Source organism: Tursiops truncatus, chromosome 12 (assembly GCF_011762595.2).
Source record: "Tursiops truncatus isolate mTurTru1 chromosome 12, mTurTru1.mat.Y, whole genome shotgun sequence".
Classification (NCBI taxonomy): Eukaryota; Metazoa; Chordata; class Mammalia; order Artiodactyla; family Delphinidae; genus Tursiops; species Tursiops truncatus.
Genome location: NC_047045.1, coordinates 77,523,187 through 77,549,966, shown reverse-complemented (window position 1 = coordinate 77,549,966; position 26,780 = coordinate 77,523,187). Strand labels below are relative to the sequence as shown.

Here is a 26,780-nt window from a genome sequence, read left to right as displayed (position 1 = left end):
GATCATCAACTAAATCCTTCTTACAGCTGGCCGCCTTAATCTCTTCAGGGAATCAAAATGTGATTAGTAACACCATGTGAGCAGCCATCACAACAGTTGTGAAGATCAAGTTCTTACCAACAGAAGGAGGTTCCATTTTAACACCCTAATCTGCTTCCTTGTTTTCCAGGAGAAAGACCCTAAGATTCATCGTAAGTTGGCTGTGAAGTAGCTGAGGGATAAAGTGGATGTTGTGGACTTTCTCCTCTACATGAAATAATGACATTCAAAGAAGTTCTAGCACCAGATGGGGTGCGGGGGTGGGGGTGGAGGGGGAGATGGGAGGGGAGAGGTAAGAGGGGGTCCTCTTACCCCTGGACCATCTCTCTGCTTGTGTATCACAGCCAATCTCCCAAAGGCTTCTTAGAAACATGATTTTATCAGCTAATCTCTTTCCAAGTTGCTCAGCTTCTCCCTCTGGATCAGGACCTGCCTCATGTCCCGTCCCCGATCTTTCATTATCCCTCTCCAGCTGCACCCCCATCGCTCTCCCTCCTTTCTCAAGCTGTGTAACTTTTAGGAAGTTATTGTAGAGTAATATAAAAATCACTTCACCCCCACTTGCTTGTATGGGTGGTAACTATGAGACCTCCACAGAGCAGCAAATCCATATGTTACATACAGTTCCTGAGTATAGAAAAAGATGGAAAGGCCATCAATCCCTTTCATGAACCCTAATGCAATAACTGAGAAATGAGGAACAATTACTATTCCTACTTTAATGGATGATATGATGTCAGCCTAGAAAATCAAAGACAGTCAGCTGAAAATGTGTTGGAATTATTAAGCAAGTTCAGTAAGGGGACCATACAATGAATAGACAAGTTGAGTAGGCTTCTAATATATATGAGTAATAACCACTTAAAAAGTGAGGGAAGGGCTTCCCTGGTGGCGCAGTGGTTGAGAGTCCGCCTGCCGATGCAGGGGACGCGGGTTCGTGCCCCAGTCCAGGAAGATCCCACATGCCACGGAGCGGCTGGGCCCGTGAGCCATGGCCGCTGAGCCTGCGCGTCTGGAGCCTGTGCTCCGCAACGGTAGAGGCCACAACAGTGAAAGGCCTGTGTACCGCAAAAAAAAAAAAAATCCTTTTTCCGTCACCAGCAAAAATTATTAAATAACTAGAAATTAGTGAGAATGCATAATATCTATAATAAAAACCTATTAAAATTTTACTAAAGGACATAAAGAAGATTTTAAAAATTCTGAGACAATCTATGTTCCTTGGTAGGAAGATTCAAATCATAGGAGGTCAATTCTCTTAAATTACTATATATTCAGTGTAGTCGCAAATAGATTTTTAAAATGATGTGACTGATTCTAAAGTTCATCTGGGTGGCTAACTTTGTAGAAAATACCAAGAAAAGTATTTTGAAGGGAAAAAAAACAAGAGTAACATGAGAGCATCTGCCCTATCAGATAGCAAATTATTCCACAAATTTATAATAATTTTAATAGCTTACTACCAAACAGAAATATTCAAAGTCCAGAAATAGACACAAAGTGATATGGAGATTTAGAAAATGACAGAGGTGGCATTTCAAGTACATAAGAAAAGATGGGGACCTCCCTGGCGGTCCAGCAGTTAAGACTCTGTGCTTCCAATGCAGGGGGCATGGATTCGATCCCTGGATCCCACATGGTGTGACCAAAAAAAAAAAAAGAGAAAAGAAAAGATGGGTGCTAAAACAACCGAAGTTAGAACAACTAAGTTTTTTCTTCCCAATCCTTTGTCTGTCGTACAGTTTCACCCGTGTGTAAAACCAGCAGCATACCCGTCTCTCCCAAATCACATATGGTACCAAAGCCCAAAGGTGCGCAGGAGCTTATTACAGCCTCTCACCAAGTCCCTAACCAGGGGTGAGTCCACGCTTGAACGAAGCCAGAATCAAAGCCGTACATGTTAACCTTTAAGTTCTCGTGGCAGCAACCAAGGTACCACCTCTCCACTTTCAGGGACTGGCACCCGGGCCAAGGGGCCACACAGGCTCCCCTCTGAGTCATGGCTGAGTCTGTCCCACCAAGCCTGCCAGCCCCTGCTTGGATGTCTCCACCTCCAACGTGCAACCTCCTTGGTACAAAAAACACTTCCAGTCCTCCTTCAGCAGGGGTCTGTTCCCTTCAGAATGTGACAGTTAACCACAGTGAATTCTGCAAAGAAAAGTAACATTCTACTCCTGAAGTGAGAAAAAAAAAAAAAAAACAATTCCCATTGCAAAAGGATGATTCTTAATGGGAAACTTGGGAAGAACTTGGGCAAAGCAGGTCAGAAATGATTCCAAGATCATCTGTATTTGCTGAGGAATAAATAAAAGTTTTTATCATCTGAAATTCTGAACATGTCCCTGAGGGGAAGACTGTTTAGCATTTTGAGATGTGACAGCTTACCCAGGTCTTAAATATTCCTCTCAATAGAGGCTCTTTTTTATCCAGTACCTAGCCAAATCCACGCAGCACTGTCAGAGGACAAAGTAAAACGCCTGCTTATGAGCTATTTTATGTTTCCACATGGATATCCAAGCTATCGTTATCAGAGCTCCAGCAGGGCTGCAAGGCGCCTCTGAGCAGGAAAGTACTATAAAAGAAGCCGATTATATTTCCGAGATGGGATCACTGAGAATGTATAGACCAGTTAATGCTCAATGTTCTTCGTCCTCAGAACTGCCAAAGAGGCTTCCTTCCAGACACTCAATAGTAAAAGTTCCAAGTACTTTTCAGAAGGCTCCTAAGGTTTTTCTTCTTCCTTTTTTTCTTTGGGGGTGGGAAAGGGGGAGTGGAGGGGGTCACATGCATTTGTGTACGTGCAATGAAAATAGATTTTTAAATGTGCTTGGCAAAACTGGCAGGTACTAGTCTAGCTTCAGTGGTCAAGATGCATATACTTTCGAGGAAATTAATTTAACTTGGATGAAAAAAATGTACAATGTGTATGAGCACACATTAAATAAAAAATGACCTTAAAAAAAAATGTTCTATGGGATGCTCAGTAACTAAAATAACATTCAACAAAGTACAGTGCTTGAGTCTATGAGCACTTCACCGTTCCAGATCCATCTCTTAATCTATAGGGCAAGTGCCAACAAGGAAGCTCTCCAAACTTCAGTCACCTATAAATGTCTAAGATCCTAATTTTCAAATATTCGTATTCCCCACTCTGCCCCTGCAGGACCCAAAAGGGAAAAGGAAGTCAGGGCCATTGGCTTAGTAAAATGAAATCCTGTCTTGGCTCTCCTATGATTTCACTTACTTTTTATAGCTTGGCTTTCAAACGTAGTAATTGCTTTCTTTTTTTAAAGACATGGATTTATACCACATTTAATTTGAGTGTCGCTATATATAGATTTTGGTCTACTATAATAGCAAATACATAAGATCCCACCCCTGAAGACGTAACTATAACAGCAGTTTAGGGATAGGATTATCTTTTCCTATAAAGCAAAATTATTAAAGTGATCAAACATAATGTGTCCATCTGCTACCTAAAGACAATTCCTAAACCCAGCTTTTATGACACTCTCAAAATAAAAAATGCACAACCTCTTCCAGGAAATTTGTGGTCTGAAAATTCTACGAGATTAAAAAAATTATATCATGTTGTCTCATGTCTGTGAGCTCTTATATTCTCTGGTTCAGATACTGGTACTTAAATCTTACAGTTAGAAAAGCTGCAGACTTTTCTAGACTGCTCTCAATTCTCGGAAAACAGATATAGAATCCACTTTTGTTCTTCAATTACTTATCTCTTACCAGAGAAAAGTGGTAATAATTCTTTTTCCCAGAATCATGAAGCTGTAGGTAACAAGAGCATGGCACAGTCCAAAGAACACGCGCTCTGCAATCAGCCTGGGTCAAAACCCAGCCCCACTGCTGAATCCCTCACCCTCTCCAAGCCCAGGTCCTCCTCCGCGGGCTGGGAGGGAATGCGCTCTGGGGAACTGCGGAGTTAAATGAGACGATGGCATCGTGGACTCCTACAAAGTCAGCGAGATGAGGACGTTGCTGATGATGAAGCAGAGTCTTGGAAATACTTCCTCCAATCCCTTCACTTTTCAGATGAAGATAAGTGAGGACCAGAGAAATTACCGCACAAACCAACAATCTACATCTCAGTAAGTGGCTTGTGAAGCAGGAGAGTCTAAGGCTTCCGTTAGGGCTTCCAGATGTGATGAACGAAAGCACAACACTACTCATGCTCACGAGGGGCTCTGCCTCCAAGGAAGGCTGGCCAAAAACTCACTAGTGCTGAGCGTGTAAGGAAATGAGAACTTTCCCCACAAGAGAAGGCCCCCGAAGCGTGATGGGTAACATCTGCCTTTATTCGACTTCAAATATCTCTGCATCTTTGCTTGGCCACTAAAGACCATTCACTTCCAGTTGGTTTCAGGCCAGTAAGCTGCCCAACACATCACGGCTGCAAAAGCAGCAGAGGACACACAGACGTGGTACGATTCCCACCTGCACTTGATCCCAGGCACAGACCCGGCAGACCTGTATGGAAGCAGTTGAAAAGGACAGAGGTTCATGATGGAGAGGCAAACTCCCGGCTGCTCAACTGAAAATTTTCAGAACTCTTAAACTTCCAATCATAAAGGCCCCTCACACCGACACCTCAACAATCTGTATCTTGGCCAAATGTGGCACCTCCGATCTCACTCCAGGCTGAGACCTGGCTTAAAGAGAGCCAGGTGCCAGGTACAGAGAGCATCTATAGCTGAGATCCCCCAACCCCCAGCTCAGATTGTCCTCCTAAGTCCATTTCCTGAAGTAGCTGCTAGTAAATCCAAGTCAAATTCAGACATCTTGAACAAAGAGGAAAAGAATGCAGATCATAAAATAAAATCATATGCCAGGAAAAAACAGAGCAAAAACTGGGCTCCTCCTTCTCTTTCAATGCCCTTGTTTGAAAAACCACTTCTTCAAAACAGAAGCCAGAAATGAGGAAACCTAAGATGGATATGAAAATGAATTCACTTTATACATATCCACAGAGGCAAAGCCAAAGCCAAACCCAGAACATGACACAAGTAAGCCCAGTAATGCCTTACTAAAAACCATCATCAGTTCCAACGGTCACTAAGGGAGCTTATACTTAAGCAGTACTCTACCGTCAGAGTAAGCGTTAACTTCTCAAAACTCCAGAAATTTGACAACAAAAGACACTTGCTTCTGCAAGACAGCCCCCAGTGGTTTTCCCTGCGAGGTGAGAGCTGCACTAACCCAGCTCAGGCTTCGTGGTCGTTTATATCTCTCCTCAGCATTAAACATATCAGAGATGAGGTCAATGAGCTCTTCAAGAACCGGCCAGGCACACGCGTCCACACAGCACACCCAATGCTGTTTGGTCACCTTTAAACACGGTAAGCTTTCTACAACTCTTAGTAGACAGCTCACCACATCGCACCTTTCCCTTTTATCTCATTTATATTTCCTTCTCAAATGATTTTGTGGCAAATTATCCAGTTTTGAGAGCTACACCGAGACTAGCGAGTTCCTTTTCATAAGCTCCTTTGGACCGATAATACAATAGGGGAGGGAAGCAAAAGCAAGAGTTATCACTCGTGATTCTGCAGATTCTATTAGCTGGTCCTTAAATGACAGCGAGGCCACGCTGAGCAGCTCTGGGGGCTGCAGCAGCGGCAGCAGCCAGGGATGGGAGGTCAGGAACTAGTCTTTATCTGAACCACCCTTGTCAACTCATGCACCTCACACAGTACTGATATGTGTCCTGTGTGCTGTGTGTTGAATAAGGGAATAAGTGAATGACCAGACTGCACTGTACAAGCAACAACGAGAGTGGGGAGACTTGAATTTCAGTCTTATCTTTGACTGTGAAAAGATGTACGACAAGAGATGTGGTCAACTCATTTAACCTCTCAGGAACTGTTTCCTTATCTATTTCAATGAAGCAATTGGACGGATGATATCAAGAGATCCTTATAGTTCTTAGATCCTATAAACTTTTATTATTTAAAGTCTGGTTACATAACCACCTCACATCTATTAGGATAGCTACTATTAAAAAAAAAGAAAGAAAATAATAAGTGCTGTAAAGAAGTTGGAACCCTTGTGCACTGTTGGTGGGAATGTCAAATGGTGCAGCCATTGTGGAAAACAATATGGTGACTCTTTAAAAAATTAAAAATAGAATCACCATATGATCCAGCAATTCCAGTTCTGAAAGCAGTGTCTCGAAGAGATACGTACACCCATGTTCACAGCAACATTATTCACAATAGCCAAAGGATGGATAAATAGACGTTTCTCCAAAGAAGACATACAGATGGCCAACAAACACATGAAAAGATACTCAACGTCACCAATTATTAGAGAAATGCAAATCAAAACTACAATGAGGTATCACCTCACACTGGTCAGAATGGCCATCATCAAAAAATCTACAAACAATAAATGTGGAGAAAAGGGAACCCTCATGCACTGTTGGTGGGAATGTAAATGGATACAGCCACTATGGAGAACAGTATGGAGGTTCCTTAAAAAACTCACAATAGAACTACCATATGACACAGCAATCCCACTACTGGGCATATACCCAGAGAAAACTGTAATTCAAAAAGACACATGCACCCCAATGTTCACAGCAGCTCTATTTACAGAGCCAGGACATGGAAGCAACCTAAATGGCCATCAACAGAGGAACAGATAAAGAAGATGTGGTACATATATACAATGGAATATTACTCAGCCATAAAAAGGAATGAAATTGGGTCCTGTGTAGACGTGTGGATGGACCTAGAGAGTGTCATACAGAGTAAAGTAAGTCAGAAAGAGAAAAACAAATATTGTATATTAACGCATATATGTGGAATCTAGAAAAATGGTATAGATGATCTTATTTGCAAAGCAGAAATAGACACACAGACGTAGAGAACAAATGTATGGATACCAAGGGGGAAAGGAAGGGGGAGGCGGAAGGAATTGGGAGATTGGGATTAACACATATACACTGTTGACACTATGTATAAAATAGATAACTAATGAGAACATACTGTATAGCACAAGGAACTCTACTTAATGCACTGTGTTGACCTAAATGGGAAGGAAATCCAAAAAAGGGGATATATGTATATGTACAGCTGATTCATTTTGCTGTACAGTAGAAACACAACATTGTAAAGCAACTACATTCCAATAAAAATTAATTTTAAAAAATATACATTGGGGGCTTCCCTGGTGGCGCAGTGGTTGAGAGTCCACCTGCCGATGCAGGGGACACGGGTTCGTGCGCTGGTCTGGGAAGATCCCACATGCCATGGAGCGGCTGGGCCTGTGAGCCATGGCCGCTGAGCTTGTGCATCTGGAGCCTGTGCTCCGCAACGGGAGAGGCCACAGCAGTGAGAGGCCTGCGTACCACAAAAAAAAAAAAAAAAAAAAAAAAAAAAAATATATATATATATATATATATATATATATATATATATATACACACACACACACACACACACATTGGGACTTCCCTGGTGGTGCAGTGATTAAGAGTCCATCTGTCAATGCAGGGGACATGGATTCGATCCCTGGTCCAGGAAGATCCCACATACCGCGGAGCAACTAAGCCCACGTGCCACAGCTGCTGAGCCTGTGCTCTAGAGCCCGCGAGCCACAACTACTGAGCCCGCATGCCACAACTGCTGAGGCCTGTGTGTATAAAGCCTGTGCTCTGCAACAGGAGAAGCCACCGCAATAAGAAGCCCACGCACCACAATGAAGAGTGGCCCCCACTCACCGCAACTAGAGAAAGCCTGTGTGCAGCAACAAAGACCCAATGCAGCCAAACATAATTAATTTTAAATATATATATATATAGCTATAGATACAGATACAGATAGACAGATAGATACCATATATTTGTAGGGCCCAAGTGGCCCAGGTATTTGAAGTGGGCATGAAGAGATTCCAACTTCTACTGTAAACAAATTGTGAGGGTGGAATATGTTATCTGAATATGTATTCCAGTCTTTTATGAATGAAAAGTTTCAAAGTTTTATCTAGCAGATAATCACCTAATTATTCTGAAACAAAACAGGAAATACAGTAGAATGTATACATCTTCATCTGATGATATTAAAATTATTCTTTAACATAAAAAAACAAAGGATGGAAAAATCCAAGTGTCCACGAATGAAGGATGAACAAGATGTGGTATATACATACAATGGAATACTATCCAGCCTTAAAAAGGAAGGAAATTCTGACACATGGTACAACAGGGATGAACCCTGAGGACATTACGCTGAGTGAAATGAGCCAGTCACAAAAGGCCAAATACTGTGTGACTCCACTTCTAAGAGGGACCTAGAGGAGTCAAATTCATTGAGACAGAAAACAGATCGACGGTTGCCGAAGTTGGAGGGGAGGAGGAACAGGAGTTACTGTCTGATGGGTACATAGTTTCAATTTTGTAAAATGAAATGAGTTCTGGAGATGGTTGGTGCGGACGGTCACACAACAATGTGCTTAAGGCCACTGAGCTGCACACCTAATAATGGTTAACATGGGAAATTTTATGTGATAGAGACTTTATCAAAATTAAATTTTTTAAGTTAAAAAAAGGATAACATGGGGCTTCCCTGCTGGCGCGGTGGTTGAGAATCCGCCTGCCAATGCAGGGGACGTGGGTTTGATCCCTGGTCCGGGAAGATCCCAAATGCCGCGGAGCAACTAAGCCCGTGCGCCACAACTACTGAGCCCGCGCTCTAGAGCCTGTGAGACACAACTACTAAGCCTAAGAGCCACAACGACTGAATCTCACACACCACAACTACTGAAGCCCACACACCACAACTACTAAGCCCGCGAGCCACAACTACTGAAACCCACACACCACAACTACTGAGCCTAGAGCCCATGCTCTGCAACAAGAGAAGCCACCACAATGAGAAGCCCGCACACCACAACGAAGAGTAGCCCCTGCTCGCCTCAACTAGAGAAAGCCCACGTGCAGCAACAAAGACCCAACGCAGCCAAAAATAAATAAATAAAATAAATAAATTTATTTAAAAGGATGACGTTTATGGCACATAAATTATACCTAAATAAGCCTGATTTTAAAATAAAAATACGTTTTAAAGTTCCCCTGACAGTTACCCTTTCATTCTTCAAGTCAACAAATGTTTACCGATCACCCACTGATCTGCAGCCGATATGCATGGGCTTCTTCAGAGGCTCTTCTGGCAGGAACAGGGAACACCCTTTCACTCCCACTCCGTGAAAAGTGTGGAAGGAGTTAAGGAACTGGGGCAAGGCTGCTCAGCTGGGAACTAGTACAGCCAGCACGGAAGACCCAGGCTGACTCCCAGCCACATCCTACCCTCACCTTGCTACCTCTTCTAATCTGCCTGCCCTGCTCTGCAAACGAGGAAGCAGAGGCTCAGAAAGGTTAAGTCACTTCCCCAAGTTCCACACGGAGCCAGGAGGCTCAAGGAAGGAAGTCAGGTCAACCAGTTGCCAGTCTACTGTTCTTTCCAACATACCAGAGAAAACCACATTTGGGGAGAAAAAGTACCTCTGGGGTCCCATGGCCATTTCCAAGGCAGTCCACCTCCACCATTTTCAACCTTCTCCCCATGAAGGACTTTCATTTAATCATTTGTCATTTAATTTTGTTTACTTAATTTTTAATTTCATTTATTTCCTTTCTTGTTCTCTCATTCATTCAACAAATCATTTATAAGAACTTAGTTTTTCTTTAAAAAAATATCATCTGGGGCTGCCCTGGTGGCGCAGTGGGAGAGTCCGCCTGCCGATGCAGGGGACACGAGTTCGTGCCCCGGTCCGGGAAGATCCCACATGCCGCGGAGCGGCTGGGCCCGTGAGCCATGGCCGCTGAGCCTGCGCGTCCAGAGCCTGTGCTCCGCAACGGGAGAGGCCACAGCAGTGAGAGGCCCGCGTACAGCAAAAAAAAAAAATCATCTGGACACACATTCTCCCTTATAGCTACCCATTCATTACTCAATCAGTAGATATTTATTTAGTCACCTACTAATTTGGATGCTATCAACGTGTGTTTCTTCAAGGACTTTTCCGGCAGAGACAGAGGGATCCTCAACATTGCCACTATTCAGAACTGTCACAAAGCAGTCAAACAAAAATACTATCAGAACACAGCCAAGAGCCAAAATGCATGGCACCAACGATAAAGTTCCCAGCTCAGGAGGAGAAGGTCCATGTCAACTCAGCAGCAGCTTTCACTCACAATCTCAACATTCCAGACAAACTTTCCCAGTAACTGGGACCCCGGGACCACTGAACGTTTACACAGCATGCGGGCTTCTCTCAAAGCAAGCCTGTGAGCTAAGTGTGTCAGTATCTCAATTAGAAAGGATGCGAAGGTGCGAAGAATTCAGTAACTTGCCGAGGTCACAGAGCAAACGATCATTCTAGACTCAATCTCAGGTCTACAGGTCACATACAGGTGACTCATCTGGATTTAAAAAGTGCATTTTGTTAAGACTGGAAACGCAAATATATCATCTATTTACTCATCCAAACAAACTACGGGGACAAAGCCCACAACAGAGACATAGCAGAAGCCAAGAAAAAACTACGACGCATATGTTATCATGCAAGGATATTACCATCTAGGAAAGGCAATGCCAGTCTTATCTTCTAGGAAGCGAGACGAGAAATGCTTGCAAGCAGATTTCAAATAAAGGTACAACAAGAAACCTGGGACATTCCCAACCTGAGCTAGGAGTAAGTGATAAGAGGCCGGACAGAAAGAGTCACAGACTGGAGAAGAAAGACTGAAGTTGCGCTTGAGACACGGAACTACGGAGAAGTGGGCAGTAACTGGGAAGGCACCCAGCAGAGGGAAAACGCACCCGCCCAGGCCTAGAGCTGGGCGACCCAACGGAGGTAAAATGTTAGCTGAGCATGTAACTACATTTTCTAGTAACTATTTTGAAAAAAGCAAGAAGACGCAGGTGAGATTGATTTAAATAATCTCTTTGAATCCAATGTATCCAAATTATTATCATGTTAACATGAAAACAACATAAAAATTATTAATGAGGGCTTCCCTGGTGGCGCAGTGGTTAAGAATCCGCCTGCCAATGCAGGGGACACGGGTTCGAGCCCTGGTCTGGGAAGATCCCACATGCCGTGGAGCAACAAAGCCCGTGCACCACAACTACTAAGCCTGCGCTCTAGAGCCCGTGGGCCACAACTACTGAAGCCCACATGCCTAGAGCCCGTGCTCCACAACAAGAGAAGCCACCGCAATGAGAAGCCCACGCACCGCAACGAAGAGTAGCCCCTGCTCGCCGCAACCAGAGAAAAGACCGTGTGCAGCAACGAAGACCCAACGCAGCCAAAAATAAAATAAATTTTAAAAAAATTATTAATGGGGTAGTCCATTTTTTTCCCCCACGAAGTTCTCAAAACCCAGCGGGTGTGGACTTTGCACTTAAGAGCACACCTGAGTTGCGCTGGCCACACGTGACTAGTGGCTACTGATGAAGACACGGCAAGTCTAGAGGCAAATCAGCCAGGAGCGGGTTTGGGGTTTTTCTGTTCCGGGAGGGTAGTGACTAAACCAATTAGGTCAAAGCAAAGACTTCGAGAAATCCTAAAGAGAGGGCTTAAAAAGTCAGGCTGGGTTTGGACTTTATCTGTTCAGAAATGAAAGGAAGTCGGTGATGTTCTAGAACAGATGACATAAAGTAAGGTCTTTGTACCAAACACTGAAGCTACTGCCCCAGCCCCGAGATCTCAGGCTCTCAGGGGCTGCCGCTCCCTGGATTCCCCTCCAAATGCCCCTTCACCTCCCTCACTGGGTCCCTCCTCCTTCAGCCCCTTTCCGAGGGGCCCGGCTGACCCACCTCGTCTCCCTCTATCACTTGGGCACTATTCATTCCCAGCCATTTCCACGATGACATCATCACCAACTGGAAGCCCGTTGGCCCCTTAATTTCCCTGGATAAGCTTTATTTCTCCCCTCCACGGAAATAAATTCCAAAGCCCATCTCCCACCCCTGCTCCTGGCCTGGCCGGTGGCCCTGCAGACTGCCTTGAAGTGTTACTGCCTTTGGGGTGGAGCTGTCTAGGAAGTTTAGTTCTCTAACTTTCCTACAGCCCCTCTGCCGCTCCCCACTGTGATTACTGACGTGATATGAATTTTCTAGCATCTCCTACAGAGGCTGTCCCAAACTTTTGCATCTACCAAAGTATCCAAAGCGACCCTAAAAGCCCCTGATGCTCAACCATAACTCTGCCTCCTGTATTATTTTAAAAACACCTTTCCTCAACTTCCTTTCTCCAAAGCTCTGTCTGTTCACCTGGCCTGCCTGCTGCCAGCCCCAAAAGCCGTGCCCGCACTGCCCAGGCCACGCTCCTGTGCTCCTGACCCAGACGCACCTCTGTCCACTCCCCGTGGCCACCTGCACTTCAGCCCCTCCATTTCCAATGCGGCTGCTTCCAAACTCGCCCGCATTTCCCCTGCACTGGACAAGCCTCTCTCAGCCCTGTCACCCTCTCAAGCCACCATTTTTCTTTTTTGTCGCCAAAGATCTTTCCCTCAAAATTTCTTTGTAAAAAAAAGCACCCCTTCACTATCTCCACTTTGTCACTACTCCTCACAGCAAGAAATGGGGCTTCCATTCCCAACTGCTCTTAGAAAAGTTTCCAGTGATTTCTAAACTCTAAATTCAATGCCCTTTTCTCATTGATTTGCAACCAACGCAGAGAACTCATAAGGAAGAAAGTAAAGAACAACATCTCCACACTCTGAGATACTCACCTGTAACATTCTGGTGACCATCCTTCTCCCATCTGTCTATACGTACACACACAAGTGATTTTTCACAATGTTTTTTCTTAGACATTTTGTAAGCAGTCTTGTTTTTTATTTACCTCCCACCCACCTCCACCCATAGTACCAACTTCTCTCTTTCCAAGCGGCATTAACATACATACAAGATTATTTTAAATCATTTTATATCCTCCACAATCAGGATCCTATTAGACGTGGTTCCTTGCCTCTCCTTTTCTCATGGGAATCCTTCCAAGTCAAGTGGTACAGAAACCCAAGGCATGGACGTGCCACATTTTATCCAACCATTCCCGTTGAAAGCATCCACTTACTTTCCAGCTCTTTGCCACTACAAACAATGCTATAATAAATATTCTTGTACAAACAAATTACATACAGCTGCTTTTATTTCTATGGGATAGAGTCCCGGGGTGGGGGGGACATTGGTGGGTCAAAGGCTATGTGCGTTTTAAATTTTAATAGACTCCGCCAGAACTCTTTCCACAGTGGCTATTCCCACCAGCGACGCTGGAAGGCTGCCTCTCCCCAGCATTCCTGCCAGCAGGAGATAGTGCCACTGTAAAACCGTTTGCCAGTCTGATGATCTGCTCTACACAAAGCTGAAAAGCTCTCCCTCACCGCCCACCCTGCTCCATGTCACTCAGCAAATTAACTCCCTTCTCTGGCAGCCCCTTCGGAGCCACCTCCTCTGACTCCTGTCTTATTTTACCTCCAAAAATTAAACACAAAACAAGGCTGCCTCTCTGTCCTGTCCTCTCCTCTTCACATGCTGTTCTCCGACAATCTCATGCTTGCACAGGGTTTAGCCATCATTTCTAGGAGCTGAATCCAGATCTACAAAGCCAGCCAAGACGTCTCTCTCGAGCTCCAGGTTTCTACCTCTTCAGGGGACATTGCTAACTGTTCATGACACAGTGCCTACTGATACCTCAAAAATCAGGAGGACCATCTCCAAACTCTCCTTGACTCGCTCCAAACCTACCCCTCCCCCTGTGCTCTCAGCAGCACCATCTTCACCACAGGTACCCAGATCTGAACATCATGCTTTACTCTTCCCAACACTTTGCCCCCATATCCAGCCAGTTGCCCAGTCTTGGCAGTTCTCTGTTCTCTATCCAGTGGGTGCAGACTCTCCTCACAGATCACCAGGATGCCTGCAACAGCCTGGCTCACACCCCCCAGCTCCAGCACACACCCCCGACCCTGTCAATCCAACCCTCCGACGCCTCCCAGGCTGCTCGCCAAGTTCAGCCCAACCTAACCACACTGTCACGACCTTCTAAGCTCTCCTCCGATCTACTGCCCAGCCTTTCCACTGACAACCTCTTATGCTCCAAACTCAACAGGAGCAGGTCCGGTAGCCTTGAGGGAGATCCTTTTCAGACAGGAGAAGAATTCGTGGAGAAGGAACAGAAAAAGTAAACAGATGCAGACTGGAATTCCCTCTGCCTCCCTGGCACTGCCAAGGAAATGTCTTTCTCTCTTTTAACATTAAATAGGAAAAATATCAGGTAAAAGAAACTGGATAAGTAAATGAAACATATTATATAAACTGACAGAAACTACAATAAGACGTATGTGTACACTGCAAAATGCCCAAAAACTAAAGACAGTAAAACAGGAAAATCATCCGCCACAGTCAAGAGCATCCTACATTTACACAGATACCAGAGAGTCAGTTTACAATCACATCTGTCTCACGATAGAGTTTCACGAAGCAGATATTCATAAATGACTGTCAATAAAACTCAGCAAGAGAGCGGGAGTTCTATTATATCACACTATAGTAGGAAAAAAAAAGTCCACTAGTGTGAACTAAACAAAACTCACTAAATGAAACCTGAAGGGACAAAACTCAAAAACTATTTGTAATAATAATTTATGTTTCAGTTAGTCATTTGAAAAGGAAACAATGAAAATGACTACTTACTAAACCTTCAGTTGATGCCTATGAGTTAAGCTTTGTCCTGAGTAATTGAGGAAATATAATAAAAAATAAAGAGACAAGCTCAGTGACCTCAGGGAGTACAAATACTAACCAGGGAGATGAAACTTACACCTAGGAAATGAAATCAAGGATGAAGACATGTATTGTCAAGGGCAGAAAATGGATAGAAATGCAAGACGAAGAGCATGAGATTAGTTACAACAGATTTTCTGAACTCTGGTACGTGGAAAAGGTCCCCACATTATTTGTGTCAAAGCGAACAGAATAATGATCTGCTCCACCTAAGTTGTTTATAAAAAAAAAAAAAAAAAAAAGCCTGCCTAACAGTGTCTTCCATGTTTTCCAGCCTAGCAAGAACGATTAGATTCCAAGTTTCAGTCATACTTAGCACTTTGGAAAAACTGTGAGCGCTGCTCCAGCGACCAGGACTCCAGCCTCTTCTGATGGGAACTGTCAACAATCAATCATACATGCTAATGTTGGATGCAGTGTCGCAGATAATTGAAACAGCTGTCAGAGCCAAGCGGCGCTTCAGAATTCCATATGGCCTGTAAAATGCACGTGTGCTTTCCACCCTGCCCCCTCTCAAGAAAGAACCAGGAGAAAAGGTATGAAGTCAGCCGGACTGCGACCCAATCTCAGCTCTGTGCCTCTGTATCCTCATCTACAATATGGATTTCCAATATCCTTTTCACATACTTGTGGGCAGCATGAATTTTAAAAGCCCTAGCATAGTGCCTGACACAAGAGACGTAGCACATGTTAGTAACCAGGCCTTTCTTCTCTTCCCTTAGTGCCTCGGCCTCTCACAGCATGCCATTTGCAAAATGCAGAGCTCTTAGGAGTTCCCTGGCAGTCCAGTGGTTAGGACTCCATGCTTCCACTGCAGGGGGCACAGGTTCTAACCCTGGCCAGGGAACTAAGAACCAGCAAGCCCTTCAGCATGGCAAAAACAAACCAAAAAAACCTAAAAAATAAAACCAACAACAACAGAGCTCTCTCAGGCAAACATTTTAAAGCAAAAGAGATAAAACTCTTTGCCAAACTCTGAACAGGGGGAATCTGTAGGCATCTGATGACCTGCTTTGTGGATTACCTACAGCACACACCCCCTTAGTGGCACAGACCAACTCAACTGGCTGCGGACCCCAAACCCCAGCTGCACTCGGGATGTGAGGGGTGTCTTATGCACAGCGAAAGCCTGGGGCCTCGAGCCCGAGGCGGGGCCAGCACCAAGGCGTGAAGAGCGAGAGAAGAGATGAGCAGAAACTCAGATGCCCTCGCAGCTGTCCACGCTCCCCAGGTGGGAGAAGCTGGGCAAGCAGCTGAACCTCTCTCCCCTCTGTCCTGTTACGTGAGTCAGGGCTCACTCGAAGGTCTCTCCTGCGATTTTCAGATTCAAACAGATCAGGGACTCCAAAGCAGTGTGAGATTTTGGTGTGGGGATGTGTGTACTATTCTGTGGCAGCATCACACGCTGTCCTGCGGTGACTTCTGTGAAAGATCATTATGGATATTACAGAATCGTGACTTAGGGGCTTCGGCTGTGACTCTGCTTTTGATTTTAACATCCCACCCACCCAACACAGAGGTAGAAAAAATTACTTTTTTTTTAAGTCTATATTCAATCTGAAGCTCAAAGGGAGGAAAAAAATCAAAATATGTAAGGATTATCTTCCTCTTCCTCAGTGAAATCTCACACCAAAGAACAAGATGAGAACTGTGGCCCTCAGGTGAAGATCTGTACAGTAGAAAGTGAACAGGATGATATAGGGGGTGGGTTGGTGGGGAGTAGGGGAAAGGACGAACATAAAACATTTGTTAAACTGGCCAGAAGAAAAGATGATCTCCTTGAATTTGCAGGCTCTACTCAAACACTATATGTTATTTATTAACCACTCCTTTTTTTTCTTTCTATAAAGAAATTCAGTACAGTATCAGCTTTGATATATTTACAATACTCCACTTGGAGCAAGTCCAGAGTCTACATTTGGTTTTAAAAGAAGTTTCTTCCTGCATAGAAGCTATCTCAAAAAGCCAAAACACACATTCAGAAAAGCTGAGCCTCTTGTTAACATTTTCCAAGCACACAGTAGCTATGCACCATTTGCTACCCACCAGAACCCCTCCAAAAGTATCACAAGGCTGCCAATTTCCCCATGCATATGTAAGAATAATCCTGAGAAAGTGTCTGTTTGCAGAAGAATTCCATTTTTACTGGTATGCCAATCAAAAATTTACTGTCTCCCCAGGGAGAGTTCACTGGTTTTAGTGACTTGGCCGAATATCAAAACAGTTGTAATTAAATGGATTTCAGAGAGACAGATAAGGTATAAAAACTGAGGGTGATCCCAAAGGAACTAAAATTATGCTTAGCACATGTTTAAATTATGTACTACTCATAAGGCAGACCACTGTCAGACACACCTCTGAGGAGAAAGATGGATCAACTGACCCAAGGAAGTATGCTCTGAAGATAGGCCATTTCAGTCCAGCTCTGGGAGTGACTGATGACTACCTACATTTTTCAAAATAAATATTTCACACCCAATCATTTTAATATAAGAAAATCTGAAAAGCCACACCGTCTCAATTCAGTTCATTTGAATCTTAAGTTGAGACACTCAGAATGCAGCAGGTCTATGGTCAGGGCCGAGAGAGAGCTTTTAATTCAACAGATGAGGCATAGACTAAATGATCACCTGTCCGAAGGTTTTCTAACTAATGTCAGTTCCACAGTGACACTCCCACCCCTTTATGACAACTATGTCTTACAAATTGAGCGGCTACCTGCAATACCTAAGGAGGTCATGAAGTGCTCACCCAGCATAAATATGGCCTGAAAATAACTGCTTCCAAATTTAATTAATTTTTTTAACCTCCTTCCCAGGCTTAGAAAAATGAAAAACGTGTTGATTTATGTATATACCAGTATAACAGTATCTCCCAGATCCCCCAGGCCCCATCTCTAGGGAAACTCCACCCAGAACAAAGCTGGTCACCTGTGATTCAAAGGGTATGTTTATAACATTTCAAAAGATTTTATTTATTTATCTATCTATTTATTTATTTATTTAGGGCTGTGTTGGGTCTTCGTTGCTGTGCGTGGGCTTTCTCTAGTTGCAGCGAGCAGGGGCTACTCTTCGTTGCAGTGCGCAGGCTTCTCTTGTGGCGGAGCACGGGCTCTAGGCGCACGATCTTCAGTAGTTGCGGCTCGCAGGCTTAGCTGCTCTGCGGCATGTGGGATCTTCCCGGACCAGAGATCGAACCTGTGTCCCCTGCACTGGCGGGCAGATTCTTTACCACTGCACCACCAGGGAAGTCCACAAAAGATTATAACAACACAACTGTAAAATTTTAAAGATGGTCATGGGTATCCCAGGAGTAGAGGGCACAGGCTGAGAGAAACCATAGGTATGATCGTCACATACACATTTGACCCTTGAACAACCCAAGGGGTAGGGGCGCCAACCCCACGCAGTCAAAACTCCCTGTATAACTTTACAATCAGCCCTCCATCTGTCGTCCCACATCCACGGATTCAACCAACCGCGGAGAGTGCAGTACTGCAGTGCACATTGATTGAAAAAAAATCTGCATAGAAATGGACCTGCGCAGTTCAAACCCAGGTTATTCAAGGGTCAACTGTATTTTCAGTCACTTGGCAGGAACACTCACATCTAGGTAACGTGTGGAGGGCTGGTAAAGTGGCACTTGTTTCTATATGGTTAAGAGCGAAGCAAATATCAGAGTGTCTGTCAACTTCCGGAAGCACCAGGTACCATGCGTGGCTATCCAAGCTCCTGAGACCTCAGGGACCTCAGCCCAGAGCCCCCGAGAGCACATCACCTCCCACCTGCGGGCTGACACCTAAAAGTCCGCTCTCAGAGCGCCAGTCTTGTCTTCACTTCAGTCCATCAAACTTTTTCAAAAAACAGTTTGCTACTTCCTATCTCCCCTCCCCCTCCCCCCTTTTTAAGATTCATGCTTCAAGGAGAAACAAGAAAGGGCTGCAGCACATACATGCACATTTCAGAAACGCTCCCCAGGTGATTAAGAAGACCCCTCTCCCCAGACTGAACACCTCTGCTTTAGCTAAATGTTTCTGCTTCAGAGATATTCTAGAGGTATCTAGCTAATTAGCCAGCCAGCCATCCACCTCTATCCATCTAATCTACCTACCAACCTTTCTAGAGATATCGAGAGAGACAGAAAGAGAGAGACACAGAGAGAGAGATCCCTAGAATGGATACACATGCCTGTGCGAGTGTGTGGAGAGATCCCTATACACTGAGGGATATTTATCCCTGTATATATAGATGGACGTGTGTATTTAACTTTGACAGGTAAGACATGTTTTGCCTTGTGGCTTAGTATACCTATATGTGATGATGCATTTTATTCGTTAACTTGGACAGTGTTTGCGAATGAGGTTAACATTTATATCGGTGAACTGTCCATAAAACAAACTGTTCTCCATAATGTGGGTGGGCTGCATCCCATCAGCTGAAGGCCTGACTAAGAACAAAAAGACCAGCCCGAGCAAGAGGGAGTTCTCCAGCAGACTGCCTGCAGACTTCATCTGAACCAGGCTGAGTCTCCAGGCTGTCTGCCCACACTGAGATTCTGGACTTGCTGGCCTCCATGATCACATGCAGCCGATTCCTTATTACAAAATTCTTCCTGTATATAGACACATCCTATTGATTCTGTTTTTCTGAAGAACTTCAACTAATACTATATATATATCTCCCCTATCTACCTATCTATATCATATATATACATCCCCATATACATCCATATGTTTGTGTGTGTATATATATATATATACACACACAAATATATATTAAACTAAAACAAAAGTTTCAAGAAACAATATCCTTGCTACATGTAATATATTTAGATACTTTCTTTGTTTTAAAACTTTTCTTTCTTTTATTTACAAGATATACTATAAAATCCATGTTTGGTACATTGTCAAGGATTACCCCAGGCCTTCTGATCACGTTAACTGTAACACTTAACATTTAACAAAGAAATTTTAATAGTGCATCCTCCGAAAATTCACAGTAAGCACGTATTATGTTGAAGGCACAGAAATAATCCAGAAAGCACGTGATGTATTTCTGAAGCTAAATCCCACAGTTAGCAGGGTGGTAATTACATTCCTAAAATATATTTAGATACTTTCTATTCAATATTATGCTATGTCATTCCATCTCATGTGTGTCTTAATATGGGTCTTAGTCAAAAAAAAAAGTCAGAAAGTTATTGGAATGTTTTAAAAAGTCTAGCACTAGAATTAAAAACAGAACTAACTACTAAACTGATGTCACTACCTGTGACTTGTCTGGAAAACACTGTCTTATTCAAAAGGCTGGGCACTTCTGCAGTGTCTGCTCCTGGGTTTCCCACTTAATCGACGGCAGAGACTGTTCCATTCTTACGGATATTTAGTTTCTTTCTAGTTAGATCTTTTCTTCTAAGGAGAATGAGCCAAGGAAGAAGAGTAAAAGTAAAGGTTTCAGGAAACCCAGAACAGAGACTCACTGAGTACCAAAGTCAAGTTAAAATTAATCCACAGTTTCCCTTAAAGCTGGTTTTAGGGTTTCCATAAAGTGGTTGACAAAAGGAATGAAGAGCGATAGGCAGACATCTCTGGACAGTTGTGACATCTGGGATCTTTCATTCTTTTCATTAAGACGTTCATTAAGACGTCTCCTTCTTATCTATTTTCCAGTAAAGATTCTGAAATCCAATTTTAGGCATGACCATCAGACTTACACGAACACCTTCACTTCAATTACACACACCTGCTGAACCCAAAGGCAGTAAGGCACATCCCTGTTACCCAAGTCGTCCCCCTACCCTCCACCCATTTCCTTTCTTACTAGAATTTCCCCATTTCTCACCTGAAATGAGCTGTAAATCTTTTATATTACCATGGAAGTCTCAGACTCACTTCCTGCCTATCTATATAGCCTAAACACAGTTTCCTATATTAAAAAAAAGCGCAACCTTACAGTTAAGTCTCTTGGTTAGACTTGTCCAACTCTTTAAGTAATAGTGTACGGTTTCAAGAGTATGCAGAAGCAAAGGGAAAATGACAAACGCCAGGAGCCTTAGAAATCATCTCTTCCATTGGACTTGTCACTGTTTTAGGTTCTTCAGAGAGACCCCAGGGATGTCTTCCATCTCCACTCCAGGGGAACAAGACAAAAAGATACACAAGAGGGACCTCCCTGGTGACGCAGTGGTAAAGAACTGCCTGCCAATGCAGGGGACAAGGCTTCGAGCCCTGGTCCAGGAAGATCCCACATGCTGTGGAGCAACTAAGCCCGTGCACCACAACCACTGGAGCCCATGCGCTCTAGGGCCTGCATGCCACAACTACTGAGACTGCATGCTGCGTGCCTAGAGCCCGTGCTCCACAACAAGAGAAGACACCACAAAGAGAAGGCTGCACACTGCAAGGAAGAGTAGCCCCAGCTCGCCGCAACTAACGAAAGCCCGCACGCAGCAACAAAGACCCAACGAAGCCAAAAGTAAATAAATAAATAAATAAATTTTTTAAAAGAAGATACACAAGAGACACAAATCCTTTTATCCTCTACCTCTGCTGCCGTGAACATAATTCCAGTTTCTCTCTTTTGTATTTTGGAGTTTCACACAATATGTAGTTTGGAACAAAAGATTCCTGTGATTTCAAACATTTGAAAACCACTAGTATCGTACCATTTCACAGACAGAAAAACAGAGCCCCTGGGAAGCGGACTGGTATACACGGAGCTACATCCCAATTCACTGAACCTCCAGGGCAGCAGTTCTACAAGTGTGGTCCAGGATCAACAAAAGCACCATCCCCTGGAAACTTCTCAGAAATGAAAATTCTCAAGCCGATCCCAGACCTACTGAACCAGAACCTGTGAGAGGGGTACCCAGCAATTTGTGTTTTAACAAGCCCTCCAGGTGAATTTGATGCCCTAAAGTTTGAGAACCTCTGCTCTGGAGCAATCCCAATGTTTTCCATTATTCTCTTCCTCTTCTTATTCTAGTTAGTCCCACGTCTCTACTGCAGTACACATTCAGCAACTGCCCCAGAAATACTGAACCTAACTGGAAAGTCACCCATTGAAAAAGCCAAGATATCATGAGAAGGTATTTAGTCACTGCTAGTGCAGTCGATATATTTCTTTCTTTTCTCACCATAAGAAGACTCACATCCAAAGAGTCAAAGTATCAATCAATGTTTTCTAGAAAATCCTAAAGATGCCACCAGAAATCCACTAAAACTGATCAATGAATTTGGTCAGGTTGCAGGATACAAAATTAATGCACAGGAATCTCTGGCATTATCATACACTAACAATCAAAGATCAGAAAGAGAAACTGAGGAAACAATCTCATTTACCAACACAACAAAAAGAATGAAATACCTAGGAATAAACCTACCTAAGGAGGCAAAAGACCTGTACTCAGAAAACTATAAAACACTGGTGAAAGAGATCAAAGACAAGAGCTTCCCTGGTGGCACAGTGGATAAGAATCTGCCTGCCAATGCAGGGGATAAGGGTTCGAGCCCTGGTCCGGGAAGATCCCACATGCCACAAGCAACTAAGCCCGTGCACCACAACTAGTGAGCCTGCACTCTAGAGCCCGTGCACCACACCTACTGAAGCCCACGTGCCTCGACCCCATGCTGTGCAACAAGAGAAGCCACCGCAAGGAGAAGCCTGTGCACCGCAATGAAGAGTAGCCCCCGGTCACCACAACTAGAGAAAGCCTGCACTCAGCAACAAAGACCCAATGCAGCCCAAAATAAATAAATTAATTAAATAAATAAATTAAATAAATAAATTTTTTTAAAGAAAGAAATCAAAGATAATATAAACAGATGGAGAGATATACCATGCTCCTGGGTCAGAAGAATCAATACTGTGAAAATGACTATACCACCCAAAGCAATCTACAGGTTCAATGCAATCCCTATCAAATTACCAATGGCATTTTTCACAGAATTAGAACAAGAAATTTTACAATTTGTATGGAAACACAAAAGACCCCTAATAGCCAAAGTAATCTTAAGAAAGAAAACACAGCTGGAGGAATCAGGCTCCCTGACTTCAGACTATACAAAGCTACAGAAATCAAGATAGTATTGTACTGGCAAAAAGACAGAAATATAGATCAATTGAACAGAATAGAAAGCCCAGAGATAAACCCACGCACATATGGTCACCTATCTTTGACAAAGCAGGCAAGAATATACAATGGAGAAAAGACAGCCTCTTCAATAAGTGGTGCTGGGAAAACTGGACGGCTACATGTAAAAGAATGAAATTAGAACACACCCTAACACCATACATAAAAATAAACTCAAAATGGATTAAAGACCTAAATTGAAGGCCAGACACTATAAAACTCTTAAGAGGAAAACATAGGCAGAACACTCTATGACATAAATCACAGCAAGATCCTTTTTGACCCACCTCCTAGAGTAACGGAAATAAAAACAAAACTAAACAAATGGTACCTAATGAAACTTAAAAGCTTTTGCACAGCAAGGGAAACCATAAACAAGACGAAAAGACAACCCTCAGTATGGGAGAAAATATTTGCAAACGAAGCAACTGACAAAGGATTAATCTCCAAAATATACAAGTAGCTCATGCAGCTCAATATCACACACACACACAAAAAAAACCCAATCCAAAAATGGGAGGAAGACCTAAATAGACATTTCTCCAAAGAAGACATACAGATGGCCAACAAATACATGAAAAGATACTCAACATCATTAATTATTAGAGAAATGCAAATCAAAACCACAATGAGGTATCACCTCACACCAGTCAGAACGGCCATCATCAAAAAATCTAGAAACAATAAACACTGGAGAGGGTGTGGAGAAAAGGGAACCCTCCAGAATTGTTGGTGGGAATGTAGACTGACACAGCCACTATGGAGAGAACAGTATGGAGGTTCCTTGAAAAAACTAAAAATAGAACTACCACACGACCCAGCAATCCCACTACTGGGCATATACCCTGAGAAGACCATAATTCAAAGAGAGACATGTACCACAATGTTCATTGCAGCTCTATTTACAATAGCCAGGACATGGAAGCAACCTAAGTGTCTATCAACAGATGAGTGGATAAAGAAGATGTGGCACATATACACAAGGCACTATTACTCAGCTATAAAAAGGAACAAAACTGAGTTATTTGTAGTGAGGTAGATGGACCCAGAGTCTCATGCAGAGTGAAGTAAGTCAGAAAGAGAAAAACAAAGACTGTATGTAATGCATATATATGGCATTTTAAAAAGTGGTACTGATGAACCTAGTGGCAGGGCAGGAATAAAGACGCAGACATAGAGAATGGACTTGAGGGCACGGGGCGGGGGTAAGGGCAAGCTGGGATGAAGTGATAGAGTAGCACTGACTCTACTATCAAATGTAAAATAGCTAGTGGGAAGCTGCTGCATAGAAGAGGAAGATCAGCTCGGTGCTTTGTGACCACCTAGAGGGGTGGGATAGGGAGGGTGGCAGGGAGGCTCAAGAGGGAGGGGATATGGGGATATAGGTATACATATAGCTGATTCACTTTGTTGTACAGTAGAAACTAACACAACATTGTAAAGCATTTATACTCCAATAAAGATGTGAAAAAAAAGTTTCCATGTTTTCAAAGAATAATTCAAGAGAGCAGAATTTACTAGTATTTTAGAGGTTAAACCTCAAAAGGGCTAAGCAATGCTAAGAAACTTGTTTTCAGAAAACCAGGATCGTGGTACCCTGGACTGTCAGTGACCAATACCCACTGAAAAGAGGACCAAAGAGACAAAGTGATGCAACACGGGAGGATTATTAAACTATGAGACAGCTCTTTCCAGGAAAACCTGGTTCGGATACCTCAGAATAAGTAGGAACATGACTACTGCTCGCCCCAGCCTTTGATAATTGATTTCGCTGTACCCCGAACTCTGTGCAGTTCGCGGCATAGGTCAGCCATCTACACAGGTGAACTTGCTGACCTTCTGCAAAATAACCATGGAAGAGGCACCACGCAGGCTAGCTATCAGTCATAAGCCACATCTCAATTTCATGCGATTTTAACAATTTTTGAGAACGCCGAATGAGAAATTACATGAAGCTTCAACATCACAAACTATGAGGCATTACTGTTAGAATCAACCTATTTGAACCTGTTACTCACTTTTCCTACATGAAGTAAAATCTTTTCAACTAGTCTTTATTAAGCACTCGCGAGATGAACCTTCATCCTGAAAAGTAAGGATGCACTAAAGTGGAGAGGCTGGCAGAATGGGGGAAGGGGAAGGTGTACATGAGGAAGAAGCAGCGTTTTCACTAACTTCCTGAATTGAGTAATGTGAATAGTGTGATTGGCTAACAAAGAACATAAACATTGCCACGGGCTTTGCTCATTTACTTGGGATAACGGAATACCTTGCAATAATAATGCTTTGATAGGTAGAGCTGTCTTCATCTCTTAGCAGCATCTCCCTACGCCCACACCACCCAAGCTCCTACCTGTTTGCATGTACTTGCAGAAACCCGCACACTAATTCAGCGAAGACACAGACTTGAGAACCAGACTTCAGACCACAATTTAAGCATGATTTCTATTTGACTAAACAGTAAGTTTTCTTCTCTTGGTTGCTGTCATTGCAAGGCTGCAGGTACCTGCCCTTATAATCGAGGTGCATTTGGAAGCATGGCCCACTGTCTTCCAATAGAAAGTCAATCGTAGGCCCCAAACTACCATCTTTGTAGACACATTACTAACTTCTTCCATTGTTTGGATATAATCAAGTCCAAAATTTTGAATTTCATGGACATCTGTTTTATCATTATTTTGTTTATAATACAAGTCGATACACTTTAAAGATGTCAGTTTTTTTGTTTTAAAACAATTATTATCAAAAATATCATGGTTATTTATAACAGCAAGGCAGGACAAAGCTATGTTTCCTCTTACACAAAATAAAGGTGTGAACTAGATTGCTTCTAAGATTCCTTTCAGCTCAAATAATGTATACAGTACCCTCAAATCTCCCACTCACACCTAATTAGGAAAAGGTCTATTTATCTTTGTACAGATGACACCATCTGTTGTAAACCACATAATAAGCTCCAGTTGTAGGCCATTCTCTCCATGTAAAGTTGTACATTCCTTTGGGCAGGCTCTAAAGTACACAAGCTAATAAGTTGTTATTGCCTTTGCTAACTCCAAAATTGCATAGGTTTAGCTTCCTTTCCCACAGAAAATCTAAAACATTTCATGGTTTTTTGATGCAGTCCTCCTAACATGTCCTCCTAATTTTTAAGCACAGAGAAAAATTCTAGAGTAAAGAATTCTGGGATGTAGGCCTCGCTCTGCTTACCATTAACTTCTTCCAATGGGGAATTAAAACAGGTCATTTAACTTTCCCAAAACATCAAGCTTCTCTTCTGAAAAATGGGTTGAATTAGATGATTTCTAAAGTTTATTCTCTTCTAGAATGCTTATTGATATATAACTATTAAAGGAATATAGCACAGTTTGTGATTTGGGACCACAACATTTTGAATATGCATATGACTATAAACCCTCATGTCTGTATCACCACTATTTACAATTTTTTTTAAAGTTTGTCGTCTCTTCTACTGCACACAAATATAAATGTACTTTTACATTTTTAAATTATTCAAGAATTTTTAATGCACTCTACAAATGTTTAAAGGTTCTCCTTTAGACAGCAGAACAATTATGTGAGGTGTTATTTAATGTTAACAAAATGTGGATGTGCCCATCCATTTTGAGAACTACCCATTGACTGATTTGCTGAAAATTCCAAATGCTGGCTGCCAACTCTGTATATACCATTCAAGTTTTAGTGAATTTTCTAACTAATGAGATTTATCAAGCCATCAAAATTTAGCTTCTGTGACAGATAGGTTTTCAGAAAATGCCATACTACAATGACATTCTCCTCTCAACACAC

The 26,780-nt window shown here is 43.0% G+C and overlaps 1 protein-coding gene across 8 annotated transcripts in view; it reads right to left on the bottom strand.

Annotated features, from left to right (window-relative positions):
* Nucleotides 1–26,780, bottom strand: part of TIAM2 (TIAM Rac1 associated GEF 2) — a 237,245-nt gene that overhangs the window by 200,761 nt on the left and 9,704 nt on the right. The gene's annotated exons all lie outside the window — the stretch shown is intronic.